The sequence below is a fragment of the Diabrotica virgifera genome, chromosome 1, assembly GCF_917563875.1.
Source record: "Diabrotica virgifera virgifera chromosome 1, PGI_DIABVI_V3a".
NCBI lineage: Eukaryota > Metazoa > Arthropoda > Insecta > Coleoptera > Chrysomelidae > Diabrotica > Diabrotica virgifera.
This window is the reverse complement of record NC_065443.1, coordinates 178,833,189-178,857,649: the sequence shown is the minus strand read 5'-3', so window position 1 is coordinate 178,857,649 and position 24,461 is coordinate 178,833,189. Positions and strand designations below refer to the sequence as shown.

General features: G+C 31.2%; 1 protein-coding gene across 3 annotated transcripts in view; it reads right to left on the bottom strand.

Annotated features, from left to right (window-relative positions):
- Positions 1 to 24,461, bottom strand: part of LOC126878907 (retinoic acid receptor RXR-alpha-B) — a 281,711-nt gene that overhangs the window by 173,913 nt on the left and 83,337 nt on the right. The window lies entirely within an intron of this gene.

Genomic DNA, 24,461 nt, shown 5'->3' with positions numbered 1-24,461 from the left:
ACGCAGTTATTGATCACCCTGTAGAAATGAACATATTTTCCAAGCCTGGAGAATACCATTGCCTACATTTTTTCTTAATAACTTTTTTCGATATTCTATACTCTATACCTTTATGGAATTATCAAGCGATCCCGCACTAAAAACTCACCCTGTATATATAACTTAAGGTTATGTTTCTTATAAACATTTTTACATTTTTTTAAATGAATTTTTATATCGTCTTCTTTTATTACGCATTACGCTTATTACCTTCAATAATATCTTCTACATAAATATTCTGTTAGTGCAAAAGAACTTTAAATGCCCGAGAGTCCATCTATTATAAAATTAAAATAATCACTTTTTTGAACATCGCATATTTTTATATCGTCATTAAAAATACCCACAAATATAAAAATGAGATTTTCAAGGTTGTCAAGGTAAGCAAGATAATGGACTGTAATGTCTATTATTTTTTAATTGCGTTTCGTCAGTTCCGCATTCAAAATATTAGCCGTCAAATAACCTTGGGACATACCAAAAATAACTTAGGAAGTGCAGTGATAATCATATTTTTTTGCAACTTTGATATTTTGTGTTATCGTGTATATTTTATACCCTGATAAAATTATGTTGCTATAATACAAGAGATGATGTCAGAGCGGAAGAATAATAAATATAATTATGTAAATTCGCACACTTAATTTTTATCCTTAATTTCCTCCTAAATAATCCAGAATGAGGCGCCACCACAGAACAACCATATCGGTTTACCTTATTTAATTAGGGTGCTGTATAGTAATTGTTTTGATCTTATAAATTATAATTATATTCAATAATCAAAAACATACAACATTTATGGAGATGTTGACATTGTTGACAACTCACACGTCAATGACAATACCAAATGTGAATACCATACATATAATGTAAAAGAATACTAAAGGAAGAAAATAATGTTGAAACATGGGAATACTACGCAAAATAACTAAACCATTCGTCTGCAAAATAATATTTGGATCACAACAACAATATAATAATACATAATAAATATGTGAGATAGATTGCTTATATATTAGGGCCAGTTTCACCAACAACAAATAAATCGGCGAATAATTATTAATGGTCGAATAAAATTTATACGTCGGTTATATTTTTATTGTATACAATTTTTATATAATTTAAAGTTAAACTGACGAATTTTCTTTGTATATACAGGGTGTAACAAAATTACAGGTCATAAATTTAATCACATATTCAGGGACCAAAAATAGTTCGATTGAACCTAACTTACCTTAGTACAAATGTGCACATAAAAGTTACAGCCCTTTGAAATTACAAAATAAAAATCGATTTTTTCCAATACATATATCGAAATCGGTTAGAAATATTTTATTGAAAATGGACATATGGCATTCTTATGGCAGTAGTATCTGAAAAAACAAATTATAATGAAATTTAGACACCCCATAAAAATCCCCCAAACTTTTGTCTACGTTCCAATTTAATTATTATTGTAGTACCACTAGTTAAACACAATGTTTTAAAAACTTTTTTGCCTCTTAGTACTTTTTCGAAAAGTCGAGTTTTTATAGATATTTTGAATATTTGTAAAATCCACCACATATTTGTATATGGTAGTACGATTATGGAGACTTGGTGAAAATTTATTTATGATTTACATTTTTAGGTATATTTTGAACCATATTAAAAAAGAAGCCACATCTCGATAAAAGATGCATTATCAAAAAAATACAAAGGCAAAAAAGTTTTAAAACACTGTTTAACTAATGATTTTTCTTTTCTATATTTATAGTTGTGCTCGCTTACTCGACATCCTTTATTTCATAAGGTTTTGGATTTTCTTTCCTCAGGTAGCTTTACCTCCGTGACTGTGTTGGTCGTCGCCCTGAAAGGCAGGGTCTTCTGACATTGTTGTCCACAAATGGTAACATTGCTCCTGTAGTGATCCTTTCCCAAGTTAAACTGCTCCTTCTTCTAACTTGGCCATACTGTACTGATGACGACTAATGAGTCAGAAACACGTGTCTGCAGTCTGATTCCATCTTTTTTGTAATGTTAATTTTGTATTCACATTCACATTGTGAGTTTTTTGCCAATGATTTTTCTTTTCTATATTTATAGTTGTGCTCGCTTACTCGACATCCTTTATTTCATAAGGTTTTGGATTTTCTTTCCTCAGGTAGCTTTACCTCCGTGACTGTGTTGGTCGTCGCCCTGAAAGGCAGGGTCTTCTGATATTGTTGTCACAAATGGTAACATTGCTCCTGTAGTGATCCTTTTCCAAGTTAAACTGCTCCTTCTTCTAACTTGGCTATACTGTACTGATGACGACTAATGAGTCAGAAACTCGTGTCTGCAGTTGCATTCTATCTTTTTTATATTGTTAATTTTGTACTCACATTCACATTGCGAGTTTTTTGCCAATGATTTTTCTTTTCTATATTTATAGTTGTGCTCGCTTACTCGACATCCTTTATTTCATAAGGTTTTGGATTTTCTTTCCTCAGGTAGCTTTACCTCCGTGACTGTGTTGGTCGTCGCCCTGAAAGGCAGGGTCTTCTGACATTGTTGTCACAAATGGTAACATTGCTCCTGTAGTGATCCTTTTCCAAGTTAAACTGCTCCTTCTTCTAACTTGGCTATACTGTACTGATGACGACTAATGAGTCAGAAACTCGTGTCTGCAGTTGCATTCTATCTTTTTTATATTGTTAATTTTGTATTCACATTCACATTGCGAGTTTTTTGGCCAATTATTTTTCTTAACGTTCCGGCTACTTGCCATTTTTAATAAGCACTTTAATTAATAATTATAAACATAACATAAACAGAGCACTACAATTTATTTTGCACTTGTTGGCTTGGCGTTTTGTTGTGGAATGAGAAACGCCAAGCCAAAAAGTGCAATGTAAATTTTAGTGCTCTGTTTATGTAATGTTTATAATTATTAATTACAGTGCTTAATGAAAATGGCAAGTAGCCGAAACGTTTAAGCCATAACAAAGTGTTTTATTATCAGACGGAAAAACCCAGGAATTAAAAAGTTTCTAAAATGAATAACCATTTTCAATTTCGTTGGAACACGAAACTACAGCCGCATCATTATTCCAGTTCAATCAGAGAGTGCAGCAAGCACCTCTACAGGTTTCAAAACTTATTAGTCAGCAGATGGGACGTGAATTATAAATTGTAAAATTCCCTCATCTTCGTTAGTCTCAGCATCCGTTATGGCTTGCAAATTGTAGAAGCCTCGGAGGTGTTACCAGAGAAGGTTCCCATTGTTTTCAGTCTGGTAGGATGTGGAATGACATTTTTGGATGTTGTTTTATGTGCTATTAGATTGAAAACTTAGTTTTTTGATAGCAGTTGCCGCTAGGGCATCCCTGCCATTTCGTTCGTTGCAATCCGTGACTGCACGCCGGGGTTTGTCCTAGTTGGGTCAGAGAGAGCAGCATATGTGCCTCCTGACGAGAGACTAATAAGTTTCGAAACCGGTAGAGGTGCTTGCTGCACTCTCTGATTGAACTGGAATAATGATGCGGCTGTAGTTTCATGTTGCAACGAAATTTAAAATGGTTATTCATTTTTGATTTATGTTTACTCCCATTGGAGTACGAAGGGAACTATTCTCGTTGGAACTTTAGCGCGCTGAGCAGATGGGACGTGAATTATAGTTGGTTGTTAACCTCTCACCTGATCACAACCTTGTGTAAATTCCGAGCAAGGATGACATACATCCACATGTGATATATTTTTAATCTTAAGACATCGACTTATTGTCGATTACTACACAGCTCATAATGTAGCAATAATGTTATTTTGAGGTTTTACACCTATTCAAGTGGCTAGTTTCAATTACTTGTACACTGGACGTTTACACTGAGGATGGTCAGTTTGACCGAAAACGTTTTGTTGTACTTCCACTCCCTTGTGGATAAATTTTAAGAATTTTTTAATAAATTATATACCTACATACAACAGAAGTGTTTACTTCATTCTACGTTGTCTTAACAAAGGTATACAGCCAACTACAGGGTTTACCCTTTTAAAGTTTTAAATAAGTAATCAATTCAAAAAGGGAAAAGTAAATTTATTAAATTTTGTAAGAATAAATAACGAATAATATTTTTTGTTTATAATGTGAATAAAAAATAATACTTAAATAATTTTTTTGTTAAAACAGAGAAGATATCAGAATTAAAGCTTAATTTAGTAGATGAGAAATAGTTGCAACTATTTTAGTGTGTTTAATTTCCCTATTTTGTCCTGGATGGAGTAAGCAACTAGAGATACCAGAAGCCACAAACCAAAGAAAGCATCAAAAATAAAATAGCCCTGAGAATAAAATTTATTAGAAAATTTAATTTTAATCTGGGTTTGTTTTACATAAGCAGTAATTAAAATAATTGAGTAATTAATTAAATTAAGAATTTGCTCATCAATCTCGTAAAAGAGAGAAATACAGAGCATAACAAAATGGCGTCCAACGTGGGGAATTAAAGGGTATTTCTGGTTGCAACTTTGAAAGGGAAGGTAGGGGAAAGCAGGTGATTGAAAATTTATTCTTGAGTGGTCAAAAATTGATATACATATTTGAATTACGACATATGAATTTCCTTTAGGTACAATTTCTCGTAATTTATTTTATTTGTTTGGTATTTGCATTTGATAATTTTTTGAAATATTTAACAATTATTACATTGGGTACGAGAGAATCTTCGTATCTGTAACATATAGGGTATTTTAAAGTTTCCTATTTGGCGGGGATAATATTTCGTGAAAAGAAATGTATGGGACAAGAAACAAAAGCAAAGAAAACAAAAAACAAGGAGAACATTTAGAAAAAGAAGAACATTCAGACCAGAAGGAAAGAACATTCAGACCAGAAGGAATTGTCAGAATTAGACAAAATATTACAACTTATGCAAATACAATCACAAAAAATTGATAAAAATCAGGAAGAAACATCGAAAAAATGGATAAAATGCAAGAAAATCAGGAGGAAACAAAACAAGCAATAGAAGGAAACAACAAGAAAATAGAGGAACGTATAGAACAGTATGAAAAGGAAATAAAAGGATGTTTGACAACAATGAAAAACGAGATAGAACAACAAGAAATGAGAATTAAAGATCACATGAAAGAACAAGAAATGAGAATTAAAGATCACATGAAAGAACAAGAAATGAAAGTTCAAAATAAAATGAAGGAGTTAACAAATTGCCAGAAAAAGGAACTAGAAAATTTGGAAACTAAGTTGGAAAACGCAATTCAAGAAGACATGGAAGAAGTGGAAAGGAAGATAAAAAAAAACGAAAGAAAAATTAAGGAAATCAAAACGCAACAGAATTGCGGAGAAAGAAGAGAAATGGTTATACATAGTACAGGTTACGTGAAAATACGGTTTGGCGGGGATGTAAGAAGATTACACCCATTGCCCTTCATAAATAGCCTAAAAAAGAAAGTACAACACATCGGAAATTTTGAAACAGCTAAAGAAACTATCAGAAACCATCTTAAGTATGAGGCAGGTCTATGGTTTGACAACAAGGAGGAAGAATTTGACAGTTGGCAACAGTTTGAAGACAAATTTTTAAATTATTTCTGGGGAAAAGTCCAACAATTGGAAATCAACAAGGAATTACAAAATGGGAAATACAATGATAGGATGGGTATCTCAGATAGAACATACTCATTACAAATATACAATAATGCAAAACATTTACAATATAATTATTCGTCAGAACAATTAGTCGAACTGATTGCAAGACATTTCGAAGAAACGCTAGAATTGTATTCCTACAAATACAAACCACCCCGTTTATTACATTAAATCTTGTTGGATTCGAGGCATCGGCATGACCATTGATCAAGTTGCATCTCACTTCTTCTTAATGACATCACATTTGAAATATCCTCAATAAGTTTGTAAGTACTATTTATAATCTATACATGTTTTCATATTATCTTACATAGAAAAAATATCATTGTAGCACCCTGATGATGGCTATAATAATAACCGAAAGCTTGGATTAAAGAAACTTAAAAGAGTACACTTTTCATTTGCTGCATAACCCAATATCCTAAATTTCTTTCTATATATATATATATATATATATATATATATATATATATATATATATATATATATATATATATATATATATATATATATATATATATATATATATATATATATAAGTTAACGACCCACATTCCGCAACATCAGCTAGAACACGGTAATGACCGTGAGAAGAGTAAGTCCCTGAACCAGAGAAACGCTGACGAAGACATCATACGTTCATAGTTATCAAAATGTTACATTTTCATTTCTTAGTTTAGAATTATAATTGTTTAGTTCAGATTTTGCTTTCAAACTGTAAAGACTACTTTCTTGTGTTAAATAAATATTTTTTAAAAAGGGACTTTCGGAAAGATTTTATATTTCTGGCGCAGTCAGTAGGATAGTCAAACGGGCGTTAGCGAATATAACTCTCGGTTCGTTTTTACGATTTTTTGACTATTCGAACAGTTTTCGTGAAGTGAATTCCAGTTGGGCGAATTGAGTAACCTGACGAGAAGATTCGTACCGGAGAGACTTTCAAGCGAATATTGTGAGTGTCTCGACCCAGTTCCGAAGCAGTTCCATGGACAAGATCGCTACATTACTGTAAGTGTTTAATGTCATATAGAGAGCCTAATTTAACACTAGATTCTGATTATTCAGACAGTAGTAACTCAGATACAGATTCTGACTCAAATTTAACTAATTTAGCTAAATTACCTTTTAATAAAAATAATATAAGTTTTTCGAAAATATTAGAATTAAATAATAAATTTAAAATGGCTGTTCCACAAGTTCCTCAACTAAAGAAAGAATACTTAGATATGATTCCAGATTTTGAAGGAAATCATACGTTACTTCCTAGATTTTTAGAAATTTCCGAAAAACTTGTAACCAAATTTTATAATGCTACAGATGTGAATGATTTTCAAAATGAATATTTGATGTCAAGCATAATTGCAAAAATAAAAGGCGAAGCCGCAGTTAATATTTCTTCTTGTAATCTTAGAACTTGGCAAGATTTAAAAAATGCTTTAATTAATTCTTATTCAGACAAAAGAGATATTTATACTTTAAACATAGAAATTTCAGATTTGAAACAAGGCAATAATGAATCCCCATTTGATTTTTATAACCGAATACAAAAATTATTAAATCTTCAAATATCTGTCTTGACCTCAAAAACTGAACATGCTGCTGAAATTAATATTCTTGGTAGCTTCTTCCGAAATTTAGCATTAAGAGTTTTGTTACGTGGGTTAAAAGAACCTCTTGGTACCTTAATGCGTACAAAGAATCCTCCAGATTTAAATTCTGCGTTAGGCATCCTCACAAATGATTTTCAGATATACCTCGACCAAAATAATTCTTCTCAAAGCAAAAATCACAAATCTTATCAAAATAACAATTATTCGTCTAGACCAAAATCCAATTTCCGACAAAACCAACAAAATAATTATCAACCCCAAATTCAATATCAACCCCAAACTCAATATCAACCAAGGAATCAATTTCCAATACAGAGAAATACTATGGATCCTCCGAATCCCCAACCGAATCCTCAAAATATGAGACAAAATAATCAAAATAATTATTTCCAAAATAATCCTAGTACAAGTAGGAATTTTAATCGAAACTCCAATGTATTCCAGCCAAATCCAAACAGAAAATTCTCAAACCCTACTCCAATGACTATCACAACCAATAATACTTTCAGACCATCACAAAACTTCCAAAATAGGACTCGTTTCCGTAACCCCAATAATTTCGCAAGCCAAAATATTATTCCGGAAGAACTGCATAACATAGATAATACAGACTGTCCTGAAAGTTCATCCCAAGAACCTTTTTTAGAAGAGATAGCCTCGGAAGAAAACCAGAGCATGTAGAATTATTAAACTTAACTAACAAAGAATGTGAATTGCCGTACATAATTTTCCCTGAGCATAATTTAAAGGTCCTTATAGATACTGGGAGCACTAAATCTTTTATTACACCAAAAATAGGTGAAAAATATTTTAAAAATTCAATATTTAAAAAACCATTTCAAATTTCCACTGCTCTTGGAACTACTAAGGAAAATTTCTGTACCGTAATTCCTTCTTCCTCTATATTTGGGCATAAAAAGCCAATAAAATTAACTTATCATATTTTTAAGTTTCATGATCATTTTGATTGCTTATTAGGATTAGATAATTTAAAACTATTACAAGCAAATATCGATTTAGTAAATAATTTATTAAGAACACCTTGTTCTTCAATTAAAATTAACTATTATAGTCCGAGCGCTGGGAGCACGAATTGTATAGTAGTGTCTCCACGTTCCGAACAAGTAATTAAATTAAATATAAAAAATATAGAAAATGGTGACGTTATCGTACCTTATACAAAAATAGGGAAATTAGAAATTCCCCAATGTCTTACTAAAGTTGTTAATAAAGAAGCTTTATGCACTATTACTAACTCATCAGAGTCACATTTTAAAGTTGATTTAACTTCACCAATAGAAGTTGAAAAGTTCGATGAATACGAACAAATAAATCATCCTAATCTTAATTCTATTTATGCCGAAAAATTCAAATTTGATATTTCTAAAATCCGCACGGAACATATGAATACCGAAGAGCGGAATTCAATTTTAAAGCTGATAAGAGAATTTTCGGACATTTTTCATATTGAGGGCAACCAATTGTCTTTCACCAATAAAATTAAGCATAGTATAAAAACTTCTAATGAGATTCCAGTATATTCTAAATCATATAGATATCCGGAAATATATCGTAAAGAAGTCCAAAATCAAATTCAGGGCATGTTAGACCAAAATATTATCCGACATAGTAATTCTGCCTGGTCCTCGCCTATCTGGGTTGTCCCCAAAAAACTTGATGCCTCCAATAAACGTAAATTTCGTGTTGTAGTCGATTATCGACGTTTAAATGCTATTACTTTAGGAGATAGATACCCCCTTCCAAATATCACTGACCTCTTAGACAAATTAGGGCGTTGTCAGTACTTTACCACGCTAGACTTGGCTTCTGGGTTCCATCAAATAGAAATGGCAGAAGAAGATATCCCAAAAACCGCTTTTAACACCGAAAATGGTCACTATGAGTTTCTTAGAATGCCATTTGGACTTAGAAATGCCCCAGCTACATTCCAGAGAGTAATGGATAACATACTGAGAGGCATACAAAACGAAAAATGCCTTGTCTACCTAGATGATATTATTATATTTAGCACTAGCCTGCAAGAACATATTACAAATTTAAGAGAAGTATTTCAGAGACTACGTGAATCTAACTTTAAAATACAGTTGGACAAATCCGAATTTTTAAAGAAAGAAGTGGCTTACTTAGGTCATATTGTCACTCCAGAAGGAGTAAAGCCCAATCCGGATAAAATAAAGGCTATTAAAAATTTCCCAATACCTGCTACTACCAAACAGTTAAAAGGCTTCCTCGGATTATTAGGATATTATCGAAAATTTATTAAAGATTTTTCAAAAATTACAAAACCCTTAACATTGCGACTAAAAAAAGATAATGAAATAAATATTAAAGACGAAGACTATGTACAGTGTTTTAATATCTGTAAAGATCTTCTTACAAATGAACCAATTCTGCAATATCCTGATTTTACTAAACCATTTAATCTGACAACAGATGCAAGTAATTATGCAATAGGTGCAGTTTTAAGTCAAGGAAAAATTGGTTCTGATCTCCCAATTGCCTATGCGAGTAGAACACTGAATGATTCAGAAATAAACTACTCTACCATTGAAAAAGAACTCCTAGCTATAGTCTGGGCAGTTAAGTATTTCCGACCCTATATTTTTGGACGTCGCGTGACTCTCGTGACAGATCACAAGCCTCTTCAATGGCTATTTTCATTAAAAGATCCCAGCTCAAAATTAGTTCGCTGGAGACTAAAACTCGAAGAATATGATTATGAGATTGTATATAAAAAAGGTGCTCTAAACACAAATAGCGATTGTCTATCAAGAATACGATTAAACGCAAACGAAACTCATGACATAGAACCTGAAACAAATCAAGACTTCTTAGATTATGTAGAAAATTTTGATGAAACTTTATTAGGTACCCCACATAACGTCGACTCAGAGTCTTTGATTGTTGAACCTGACGAAACAATAAATGGCCAAAATGAAGAAGATATCAATGAAAATGACGGTGCTACAATCCACACAAATGAAGAAAATCCCATCACAGGTATACCTATATCAGAAAGCTCAGTAAACACCGGAATGAATCAAATTATTATTTCTGAAGTTAATTACGAACCAGCAAAACCATCTATTATAAAACTTTATGATAAAAAACAAAGAACTCTCGTACAATTTTCAAAAAATGACACTGAACGTGACATAGTTAAGTTTGTAAAAGACTATATAATACCTAAAGTTAAATATCACCTGTACTTCTAAGATCCTGTATACGAAACTTTTAGTAACGTTATACAAAAATATTTCAAAAATTCGCAAATAAACCTTATTAAATGCACCAAGAAGTTAATCGATATCCCACCAAACGAAATTGAAGAAATAATAAAAAATTATCACGAAGGAAAACAGAACCACAGAGGAGTAGATGAAACAGAAAATAGAATAAAAGCCTTATATTATTGGCCGAATCAAAGAGCATCTATCCAAACTTATATAAACGATTGTGAAATTTGCCAATTAACAAAATACGATAGGAGACCTATCAAACCCTTATTTAATATAACACCTACTGCAACTAGACCCTTCCAAATTGTTCACCTAGATTCAGTCACATTAGAAAAAACAAAATTTTTAACTATAATAGATTCTTTTTCTAAATATGGTCAATTATATAAAATAAATTCAGCTCAAGGTATCGAAGTAGCAAATGCATTAATTCGATATTTTACTCATCACTGCATACCAGAGCAAATAATATCTGATAATGGGACCGAATTAAAAAATTCAGTTGTCAAAGAACTTTTAGAGCTACATAAAGTAAAAGTACATTTTATAAGCTCTCAACATCCAGAATCTAATGGAATTGCTGAGAGATTCCATTCAACCATAATCGAACATATTAGACTACTAAATAATCAAAAAGAGTACAAAAATGACCATATTGAACAAAAAATAAATTACGCTTTACTAGCTTATAATAACAGCATCCATTCAGTAACAAAAATGAAACCACATGAGTTGATTACGGGACATATAGATAGTAATTCTCCTTTTGATATCAATATCGAGCAACAAATTTTAAATAATTATATTTCAAACCATAAAGAAAAAATGAAAATACTTTATTCTAATATCAATAAATCCTTGCAAAACGTAAAAGAAAAAGTAATCTCTAAAGCTAACGAAAATCGAGAAGAATTGCCCGAAACAATCCCTACTAAAGTATTTGTTCGTAATAAGCAATATCAAAGTAAAACAAAAAATAAATACCAAGCTGAAGAAATAAGTAAAATTAATAAAGAAAGAAAAACCGCGAAAATAAAAACTAGACATAAAAATACTGCCGAAAATATTCATTTTTCTAATGTTAAACGACCTAAAAGAAAACCTTACAAATTTTCAGGTACCTCGCAATCGGATGCGCAGCAATCCAAATAAAGGATGTTACCCATAATCTAGGCATATTACCAATCAAATTGGGACCTGCCAAACTTCAAAAATCTAGCCACACTTTTGTCCATTACTATAACTTAAATCCACTTTTAGAAGAGTATGATAACTTAAATATGCAATATGATCACCTAAAAAATAATCTTTCTAATTGTAAATTTTTCAATAATGAAACAAAAAATTATGTTAATTTAGTAGAGTACGTCAAAGATAATATTGAGGAAAAATTTGAAAACCTAAACATACATACCAAGTTACAAAAAAATAAAAGAGGTATTATCAACGGTTTCGGTTCAATTATTAAAGCTATAACAGGAAATTTAGATGCTGAAGACGGCGAAAAAATTAACTCAATACTAGAACACTTAAAGACAAACGAAGCAAACTTGCAAAGCCAAATCAATAATCAATATTCGCTAAGCCATGAAATTATCAGTAACTTTAATGAAACAATTCAAAATATTCAAGAAAATGAAATTAATTTAAAATCCAAAATTTTAGCAATAAAAGATATAGTAGATTTCCAAACAAATCTTGAAAATGTCAATTATTTGAAAGACATGTTTAATGAAATTATAATAACATACAACTTAATACTCGATACAATGGAAAATGTCCAGAATTCGATTACATTTTGCAAATTGAAAACATTACATCCTAGCATAATAAAATCAAGCGAATTATTTAACGAACTCCAAAAAATTTCGTCACATTACAAAGCACAGCTACCATTTGAAGTAAAATATGAAAACATTTTAGATTTCGAAGCTATTTTACAAATAACTTGCAAAATAGAAAAGAATCAAATACAATATTTTCTTTCAATCCCTATTGACTATGAATCCAATTTTGATCTTTATCATTTATTGCCAATTCCCACAAAAAGTAAGTCAGAATTTGTCATCATGTTACCAAACTCAAGATATTTATTAAAAAATGAAAAAATTATATTTCCTCTAAATGACATCTGCACACATAGTAAGATCTTCCAATGTCCTGGTTATCTGCAAATTAATCACGAGCACTCATGTGAAGACCAAATTTTATTTTTTGGCAACTCTACAGACTGCCAATACCTAAAAGCGAAAATTCCAGGAAACCATATCGAAATTATTCCAGAAATCAACCAATATTTAGCTGTCTTTCCTAAAGAAGAAAAACTGATCATTAAATGTGCAGAAGAAACGCAAATAAACATTCTAAACGGCATTTATCTAATAGAGAATGCACCTTGTAAAATTATTTTCCAAAATCAAGAATTAACCTTTCAAGACGTCACATCAGGGCAACCAATGATGATAAACTCACCACAATTAAATTTCGATATAATTAAAATAGCACCAATGGAAATAAAACTAAATTCGCTAAAACTTAAAGATATTCCAAATCACGAAATAAAACCAATATTTCAAAATACGGCTCTGTACCACATTCCAAGTATTTGGACAATTCTGTTGTACATTGGAATAATTACAACACTTATTATTTTACTCAAAAGGAAAATAGCAAAAACAAAGAGAAACGATTCCATAGAGGAAAAAGAAGAAAGTCCTAACCCCGGCATAGAACTCCCTCGCATGGCTTCACTCTTGGGGAAGAGGAGTTAACGACCCACATTCCGCAACATCAGCTAGAACACGGTAATGACCGTGAGAAGAGTAAGTCCCTGAACCAGAGAAACGCTGACGAAGACATCATACGTTCATAGTTATCAAAATGTTACATTTTCATTTCTTAGTTTAGAATTATAATTGTTTAGTTCAGATTTTGCTTTCAAACTGTAAAGACTACTTTCTTGTGTTAAATAAATATTTTTTAAAAAGGGACTTTCGGAAAGATTTTATATTTCTTATATATATATATATATATATATATATATATATATATATATATATATATATATATAACAAATGAAATAGAGAATGTGGAAAAATCCCCTTACGAATAACTCGCACATCCACTATTTCTGGCTGGGAAAAATTTTTCGAATAGAATCAAAGATCCAAACACCAGTTCTTAGAAATGTGTTTCGCCCTCTTCAACCTCCGTGGGCTCATCGGTAAAGATGAGAGGTTGAATATCTTTAGACACATTCCATCAAAAAACAACATCCAAGACATAGACATAACAGGAGCGTAAATCTACGCCCAACCTGAAAATGACAGTCTCAAGTTTTAATTCCCTAATTACTTATTATATATATATATATATATATATATATATATATATATATATATATATATATATATATATATATATATATATATATATATATATATATATATATATATATATATGAAGAGTGGAACTTCCAAACGTTCTAAGTGCCATTTTTTTCAAAATAAGATAGTCAAAATAAAATTGGGCTGTGCTAAGGCTTACTATTTATTCTATTCCAAGCTTTCGGAGGCAATTTCCTCCTTTTTCAAGGTTCTACAAAGAAATTACTTGCTAAGTACTCAAAAAGAAATACAAAGTTTTAACTTACCAAGAATGCTAGATTAAGCAAAAAACCGACATACGTTAAAAACGAACTTATTAAATAAAAACATTTAAAGTAGTTGAAAAGTTAAAAAAACACTGATTTTACAATTAAAAAATAAGAAAACGACATGGTGCATGTCGTCTTAAGTCTGGATCAAACCATTTCACGAACAGAAAGAGAATCAAAAGGCGAGATTTACTGTTTAAATAAGTAGAAAGTTATGAAAAAACTTTTAAAAACTATTATCTATGAAAGACAGTTGTAACGGACTGCAAATACTACCAATCGTAATACCAACTTAAATTTAGCGGGAAATTTGAAAAAAGTTTTTATTATTCATCAAAAAGAAAACAGTATTTAGCAAATATGTTCAGAAAAAATATACTGAATTAATAGTTAACTTGATCAAATAAATAAGAAAATTAAAAGAGATTACTAAGATGCAGAATCAGACTAGTCGAAAGTCAATATATAGTTATAAATTTTACTAAGATTCTGGATCTCAGATCTCTTATTAAGATTGTTGTCATCACTCTTGCTGATATGTATCATCTCCAGGAAAGTTCTTTTGAATTTATTACTTTCTCTGGTTAATATTTTAGCATTGTTGAAATCGATCTTATGGTCTAGATTGATTGTATGCTCTGCCAAAGCACACGTAGGTTATTTAATCTACAGTCGCTTTTATGTGTGATTATTCGACTAGACAAGTTTCTTCCGGTCTCACCTATATATGATGCTGGACATTCAGTACATTCAATGCGGTAAACCACATCTGTGCATTCTAATGTAGTTAAAGGTTGTTTGATTTTACTGTATAACTGACGTATAGTTTTGATGTTTTTGTTAGCTATTTTGATGTTTTTAAATTCCTTGAAAATTTGACTGAGTTCAATAGTTAGTTTCGGAATGTAAGGAAGGGCATAAAAGTACACACTAGTCTGCGCCGAGTTACTCTGAGCTAAAGGCCCTGGTTGTGATATGGTACTAGCAGTGAGAATGTTCCTATTGACGAAGGGAACATTGCAAATTAATTTATTAATTAGTCTTGGAGGATATGAGTTTTCCACAAAAATATTGCGTAGAATGTTTAAATCATGTTGGAGATAGTCAGGATGAGACAACCTTTTGACACGTTCTTTCATCGCTAAGACTAAATTAGTTTTCATCCTAGGAGGATGGTACGAATGGTAGCTTATGAATCTGTTGCTACATATTGGTTTTCTATACCATTGTGTTTTCACCACATTACCTTCACATCTACGCAACTTCATGTCAAGGAATGGCAAGGATCTCTTCGCCTCTTCCTCGCACGTGAACTGCAAGTGTGGGTTCTGTTGGTTGAAAACATTTAACGTAGGTTGTATTAGGTCTGTAGGTAGTGCCAAGATCAAATCATCCATGTATCTCTTTATGAATGGTATTTCAACATTAATTTGATGAAGACAATCTTCAATCAAATCGTCCAAGACATAATTACATAATATTGGTGAGATGGTGGACCCCATTGGAGTACCAAAAACTTGTTTATAGTAACTGTCGTTAAAAATGAAAATATTAGAATCAAAAACAAAAGTAATGAGTTTTTTGAGATTAACTAGATTCAGAGTCGTGTGCAATGATATGTCACCCCAGTGTTTCTCGACACTAAGTAAAATTGTGTGTAAAGGTAAGTTAGTGAACAAGGATACTACATCAAAACTAACCAGTTTATAATTATTAGGTAATTAAAAATTATTAATGAAAGAGCTAAAACTGAAAGAGTCCTGAATGTAAAAAAGCATTATTGTTATTGTATGATTCTGTGAGAATCTTTGTAAGAAAAGCAGCTATGGGGCCAATAGGTGTACCTATAGAGGACACTATTGGTCTCATAGACAGATCTGGTTTGTGAATTTTTGGCAAAGCATAAAATCTGGGAGCAATTGCATTATAAATTTTTAAAGTTTTCCCAATAGATTCATTTATTTGATTTTCCTTCACCAAATCAGAAACTAATTTGTTTGCCTTTTGTTGCAAAGTGCACACAGGGTTATTATTTAACTTTTTGTAATATTTAGTGTCTGTGAGTAAATCTTCACATTTTTGTGTATAATCCCTTGTATACATTGCTACAGTGACATTGCCTTTATCGGTCTGGACAATCCTGATCTCAGGGTGATGTTTCAAAAAAGTTCTACATTTGACATAATATTTGTTTAAGAAATGATCTGCTTCATCTTTGTTAAGATAGTTGGTGATTTTATTGGTGCATTTAGACCTTAGAATGTCCTTCTCGACATTCTCAATTGGTCTTAGAATGTTTTCAATATCTGCTAACAAAGAGGAAACTTTGAAGTCTTTGTTATTAGGAAGCAAAGCGAACTTTGGGCCTAAGGCCAACAACTTTTTAACCATGTGGTGAAAACACAATGGTATAGAAAACCAATATGTAGCAACAGATTCATAAGCTACCATTCGTACCATCCTCCTAGGATGAAAACTAATTTAGTCTTAGCACTGAAAGAACGTGTCAAAAGGTTGTCTTATCCTGACTATCTCCAACATGATTTAAACATTCTACGCAATATTTTTGTGGAAAACTCATATCCTCCAAGACTAATTAATAAATTAATTTGCAATGTTCCCTTCGTCAATAGGAACATTCTCACTGCTAGTACCATATCACAACCAGGGCCTTTAGCTCAGAGTAACTCGGCGCAGACTAGTGTGTACTTTTATGCCCTTCCTTACATTCCGAAACTAACTATTGAACTTAGTAAAATTTTCAAGGAATTTAAAAACATCAAAATAGCTAACAAAAACATCAAAACTATACGTCAGTTATATAGTAAAATCAAACAACCTTTAACTACATTAGAATGCACAGATGTGGTTTACCGCATTGAATGTACTGAATGTCCATCATCATATATAGGTGAGACCGGAAGAAACTTGTCTAGTCGAATAATCTCACATAAAAGCGACTGTAGATTAAATAAACCTACGTGTGCTTTGGCAGAGCATACAATCAATCTAGACCATAAGATCGATTTCAACAATGCTAAAATATTAGCCAGAGAAAGTAATAAATTCAAAAGAAAGTTCCTGGAGATGATACATATCAGCAAGAGTGATGACAACAATCTTAATAAGAGCTCTGAGATCCAGAATTTTAGTAAAATTTATAACTATATATTGACTTTCGACTAGTCTGATTCTGCATCTTAGTAATCTCTTTTAATTTTCTTATTTATTTGATCAAGTTAACTATTAATTCAGTATATTTTTTCTGAACATATTTGCTAAATACTGTTTTCTTTTTGATGAATAATAAAAACTTTTTTCAAATTTCCCGCTAAATTTAAGTTGGTATTACGATTGGTAGTATTTGCAGTCCGTTACAACTGTCTTTCATAGATAATACTTTTTAAAAGTTTTTTCATAACTTTCTACTTATTTAAACAGTAAATCTCGCCTTTTGATTCTCTTTCTGTTCGTGAAATGGTTTGATCCAGACTTAAGACGACATGCACCATGTCGTTTTCTTATTTTTTGATTGTAAAATCAGTGTTTTTTAACTTTTCAACTATGTACTTTAAATGTCTTTATTTAATAAGTTCGTTTTTAACGTATGTCGGTTTTTTGCTTAATGTAGCATTCTTGGTAAGTTAAAACTTTGTATTTCTTTTTGAGTACTTAGCAAGTAATTTCTTTGTAGAACCTTGAAAAAGGAGGAAATTGCCTCCGAAAGCTTGGAATAGAATAAATAGTAAGCCTTAGCACAGCCCTATTTTATTTTGACTACCACACCCAAAAAGAAAAAAGTATTTATATATTTTTTCCAAACTAGTCAAAAAACTTGGACTACCTTTATATATATATATATATATATATATATATATATATATATATATATATATATATATATACAGTGCTGTTTTCGTAACAATATAGGTTCCGGTACGCAATGTTTCGGGGGGTCTGGGGAGTGTTCATAAGGGGGTCCGTACCCGTGAAAATTTTTTAAATTTAGCCTCAATAAGGTCATTTTAAAGCTATTTGGGAGCAAGGAAAAAATTCAGGAATTTGTCTATAATTTTGTTGTTTTTCCTTATTTTTTGTCCCAAAAGGTACCGGTACGGCGTACCGGCGCGTACCGTCACAAAAACAGCACTGTATATATATATATATATATATATATATATATATATATATATATATATATATATATATATATATATATATCGTCGGCTTACTGCCAAAACCAACCAACTCCATTTTAAAAAGTTTTGAGAAAGTTACCTTTAAACTTTAATTTGAAATGAAAAGTCGTCTGAATTTAAATAATGATTTAATAATTGAAAAGTATGACAAAAATATTTTTCAGTTATTAAATAATTTTTTTAAATTCAGTCGATTTTCAATTTCAAATTAAAATTTAAAAGGTAGATTTCCCAAAACTTTTAAAATGGAGTTGGTTGGTTTTGGCAGTAAGCCGACGATATATATATATATATATATATATATATATATGAAACTTAAAGCTAAAATCAATATCAACAAAAGAATTAATATTAAAATTAAACTCACCAGGCTTCCGGGTTGAACCGCGTCGTTGGTTTCTAGGCCGAGCTTTCGACGTCCTCTCTGACGTCATCTTCAGGGCTTCCGGGGTCTCAGTCTCCTGAGGCTCCAGACACTACACTCACTACTCACTACTTCACTACTCACTGCAATACTAATACACAGTATTGCAGTGAGTAGTGAAGTAGTGAGTAGTGAGTGTAGTGTCTGGAGCCTCAGGAGACTGAGACCCCGGAAGCCCTGAAGATGACGTCAGAGAGGTGTATTACTGTGTGTTAATACTGTGTATTAGTATTGCAGTGAGTAGTGAAGTAGTGAGTAGTGAGTGTAGTGTCTGGAGCCTCAGGAGACTGAGACCCCGGAAGCCCTGAAGATGACGTCAGAGAGGACGTCGAAAGCTCGGCCTAGAAACCAACGACGCGGTTCAACCCGGAAGCCTGGTGAGTTTAATTTTAATATTAATTCTTTTGTTGATATTGATTTTAGCTTTAAGTTTCATTGTATTAACCGCGGAAACCTTTCCGAACATATATATATATATATATATATATATATATATATATATATATATATATATATATATATATATATAAACAAAAGATGAGAAGTTATTGGTTTAACGACCACTCGTACGATATCAATCAAATGAAATAGAGAATGTGGAGAAATCCCCTTACGAATAATATAATAAATTTGAAAATGGTGGATGTGTGAATTATTCGTAAGGGGATTTCTCCACATTCTCTATTTCATTTGATATATATATATATATATATATATATATATATATATATATATATATATATATATATATATATATATATATATATATATATATATATATATATATATATATATATTATATGACACTATCATCCTATATGACACTATATGTATATATTATATATTATATAGGATGTAGAAAAGCTATCTCTGTTCAAGAAATTGTTTCTGTGCGTGTACTTTTTTTAATTTTTCCTTTCTCCCTCCTAAAACCAGAGTTTTTCTACTTCATCGGCAGTTGTTTTCATTTTCGCGCCAATATCCTCCCAAGCATGTTTTTTATTTTGTTATAATATCTGGGATTCTTTCTCGATAATTTTCTATTAGTAGTAAACAATCCAATCAGTAGTAAATCCATTCGCATCTAAGGAAATGGTCGTCGAAAGGTTCAGGACGAGGTTCGCCATGAATTCATGTCTTGATTAGTTTGCGAAACTTTCGGTGTTCCTGTCATTGTTATTTTGAAATTGAAAGGATCATCAAGATAGACGAATGAGAATTATTCGAAGTGTCAACTTGAGACAGAATAGTCTCGAGAGAAGCCTCGAAGCCTGCATTCACAAATTTATATATGGGTCTGAGAGAACTCTCAGAGATAAGTTGTGACTTGTCGCCGAGACTGCAGTTGCCATAAGTGGACAAGCTTATTTATGATCTCGAGATATAATTTCCAGTCTTATGTCTATGCCAGAAGAGCTGAGGTCTCTTGAGAAGATCTACTTATTTTCTCATCCAACACTTCTTTTTTTCTCACCTTTTTTACGTTTTTGCACAATCGTACACCTATGCAATTATAAAAGCTAGTGTCTGGCGCAAATCCGTTTCGAAGAATGAAAATATGTATACGCGCGATGAAGTATGAAGTCACATAGTGGGCTGTGTGTTGACTCTATAGTTGACACGGAATTGTCTTGGTCTCGAGACTAAAGTCACAAGCCAATAGTCATAAGCGAGTCTCCCAGGCCGATCTCGAGATCGCAAATGAACAACACCTTGAGATTAATCTCGACATTTTATCTCCAGTGGACAGTTACCTTTTTAATATACCCTGATCGCGACAAAGTTAGGTAAGCTGTTGCAGGGTGCCGTCCACACAGTTATCGACAAGGTTCGATACGGAATTCAGAACATATTCAGGACGCACCTTTACATTCTCCTTTAAAATGTGTAGTCATATCCACAAACTCAATGTAACTGAAACAGATAAGATTAAAATGTGGGACTAAGTTTGTTGTGTTTCAAACGTAACACCTATTACTTCTAGTTTATTTGATCAAAAAAATTTAAATTTGAAAACTGATAAAACAAAAGTGTCATGCAAAAAACATAAAACCTGAAATTCGTCAAATTTATCATCTATATTCATACGGTTGAAATATCAAAAACAAATATGCGAGCTGTCATAAATAAAGGAATATTTTTTGAATCTTAATTTTCCAATCAACTTTATTTTCGGGGTCACCCACATTTATATTATTATCGTATTGTCGACAAAACATGCAATTGCAAAAAAAAAACAACTTTCAAACAAAAAGTATAAAAATCAAGTGAATTCGTCTATGTCTCTTTTGTTTTTGTTTATTTTTATACAGATTTGACCTGCAGACGACTTTTGTTCAAGGTTCCTTCTATCAACAAACAGACACGTTGCGCTACGCTATGCAGGCTATAAAAAACAGATATTCTGTCAACGGTGTACCAAGCGGCAGAAGTTTACTTACTGGGTGTGTACCAAAAATTCATTTACCAAAAACAATCTAATAAGAGTTTTGGAAACATTGATTATTCGGACTGCAATGTTTTTTATACCACGCTTTCAACAGAACCATTTTAATGCTTTTAGACCAGGGTATTTAGACAAAAAAAGAAACACAGGAATAAATCGATTTAACATCTTTTTGCATTGTGTTCGGAAAGTCGCCAGGAAAAAAGTCTACAATAGGGCTTTTCATCGACTCTCATGTTTTGTTTCAAGCTTCTGTCATATGTTGTATACACATACACAGATTATACAACATAATAATATGACAGAAGCTCGAAACAAACGAGAAAATGCAAATTGGGTTTTTGTTATAAATTTTTTATAAGCTGTTGCTTTTTCATAAGCTAATACCAAGCTTTATTGTCCTGAGAAGCGTGGATCATTTTGCGATGAATTGTCGGTAAAATGACACAGTTCAAACAGATTTAATATACAGGTGCTAAAACGTCCCCCTTCCGACTAAGCTATGGATCTGATACGATCAGTGCCGTAGTAATTTTACTATGTAGTGGTCTACCTACGTTGTGTTAAGATTTTTATCATTGCATGAATTAACCAATGCAATAAAATTTCGCAATAAAAAGTCCGACTGACTTTATCATAAAAGTAAATATTTATTAATTATCCATTACACTTTACACTATTAAATTAATATTTTCTATCCCTCTTTGCCGACGCCGACGTTTAAATTGGCAAACCGCTTCAACACGTTCTTCAACGCGTGCGTCGTCGGTCCGAACATTAAAACATTTTTATTTTAATCTTAATCTTACAAAAATAACTACCCTACCACTTACATGACCTACTTGGGCGAGGTGAAATTAATATAGGGGAGTCAATGTAGATCGAAAACTTGGCATTGTTTCGGAAAAAATCAAACAAGCTTAGGTGTATTTTTCTAAAAACTGTTTTGTTGGTTTATAAATATGTTATAGTAAAAAGTTCTACTCACAGATTTGGCCCCTAATTGTTATTAATTATTTAAACAATAAAAGCTGTTTTGTATAAACAATTTTCAAACTATCGGCGAATTCACCATTTTAACTTGATCAAAAATGTTTCTACATATTTTGTTTTTGATTATGCTGCATCCATTTCAATTGGAAAATTAAAAAAAGGGTTTTTTTAGCTTTTATTCAGTATGTGTCTGCGTAACTTGGAATAATATAGGAAACTTAAAAAAAAGTATTCTCCATAAAATGTTCTGCATGGACTCTAACATCAGATATCAAATTTTATTCATTTTATGCGAGGTATGTCAAAAATTATTTTCGCTCAAGAGTAAAATATCTTTATATTTCACAATATCGAAAATTGTTATTATGAAAAGTTATTTAGAATTTAAAACTGTTTTCATAATAAATATGCAACTACATCCTTCTAATTAAAAAAAAATCGCACAATTTTGTCCAATTACGGATACCCAACCTCATTTTATTACATATTATGATAACAATTTTATTATTACTTTTACGAAGAAAAAATTTTTTTATAAAAAGCTCTGCACGGTCTAAAATCTAAGACGCAATCATAATATACAGTGTGGAAGGTACTTATGGAATAAAATTAATTCTGTCCTCATCTTAAACAATTATAAAAAAACGCTGGGACCCGTCGATTTTTAAATGTAAATGTGCACTTTTTAAACATAAATATAAATGTACAGGGTGATTCATGCAAGCCTAGTATAGTCCATAAGCTTTATTTTTAATAGAACACCCTATATATTTTTATATTTTTAAAAGGCCCGTAAGAATCTGATCTCAACGAACTATATCGTAAACGGTGTATTATGGATAATACAGGGTGAAATTTTGAATTTATAAAGTATGGAAACCGCTTATGCAATAAAATTGTTTGTCTTTATTTTAGAAAATTATAAAAAATACTTGGACAAGTCAACTTTTAAATTCTAATGGATGCTTCATAATCATAAATTTAAATATACAGGGTGATTCACGCAAGTATATGGTAGTCCATGATCTTTATTTTTAATTAAACACCATGTATATTAATTTTATGTTATTAGAAGCTACTCAAGAACCTCATCTCAGAAAGTGTATTTTGTAGGATGTATTATTAATAGTAAAGATGACATTTTACAATTATTTATAAATTTCGTCAAGACATTAAATACAAAACAAAACCCAATATATTGACACTTATTTTAGAAAATTTATGTCCTTATTTAGCTAATTTAGTAAATAATACCATTATTTAAAGTATGATAAATTATTAATTTCAAAATTTTATGTATTTATTGATGAAAATTATACATAACTTTAAAATTTTACCTGGTATTATTCATAATAGACCCTACATAATACACTTTTTTGAGATGAGGTTTTTAGCAGCCTCTAAAAATATAAAAGAATACAGGGTGTTGCAAATTAAAGATCATGGGCTCGGTTAGACTTTCGTGAATTACCACGTATAATTAAATTTATGTTTAAACAGTTCATATTTGAATTTAAAAGTTGACATGTATTAGCGTTTTTTATAATTTTCTAAAATAATTATTTACACGAGGAATTTTATTCCAAAGTGGTTTCCATACATTATAATTTCAAAATTTCACCCTGTATTATTCATAACACAACATATATGATATAGTTTGTTGAAATCAGGTTGTTAAGCAGCTTTTACAAATATAAAAATATACAGGGTGTTCCATTAAAAATAAAGCTTATAGACTATGCTAGGCTTGCGCGAATCACCCTGTACTTTAATATTTATGTTTAAAAAGCGCACATTTATATTTAAAAATCGACGTATCTCAGCGTTTTTTTTAATTTTAAAACAAGGTTAGAAATAATTTTATTCCATAAATGCCTTCCACCCTATATAAACTTTTATCAATCTTATGCCAGGTATGTTAAAAAATATGAATTTCGCTCAAGAGTAAAGTACCTTTATAGTTCAAAATATTTCAATTAGAATGTAATAGCATATTCAAACACATAATGTACAACTATTTATAATAACAATTTTTGATTTTGTGAAATATAAAGGTACTTACTCTTGAGCGAAATTCATATTTCTTGACATGCCTCGTATAAAATTAATAAAATTTGATATCTGATGGTTGCATCTTAGATTTCATATCATGCAGAGCATGTTATGAAGAATAACTTTTTTTCGTAAAATTGATAATAAAAACGCTGTG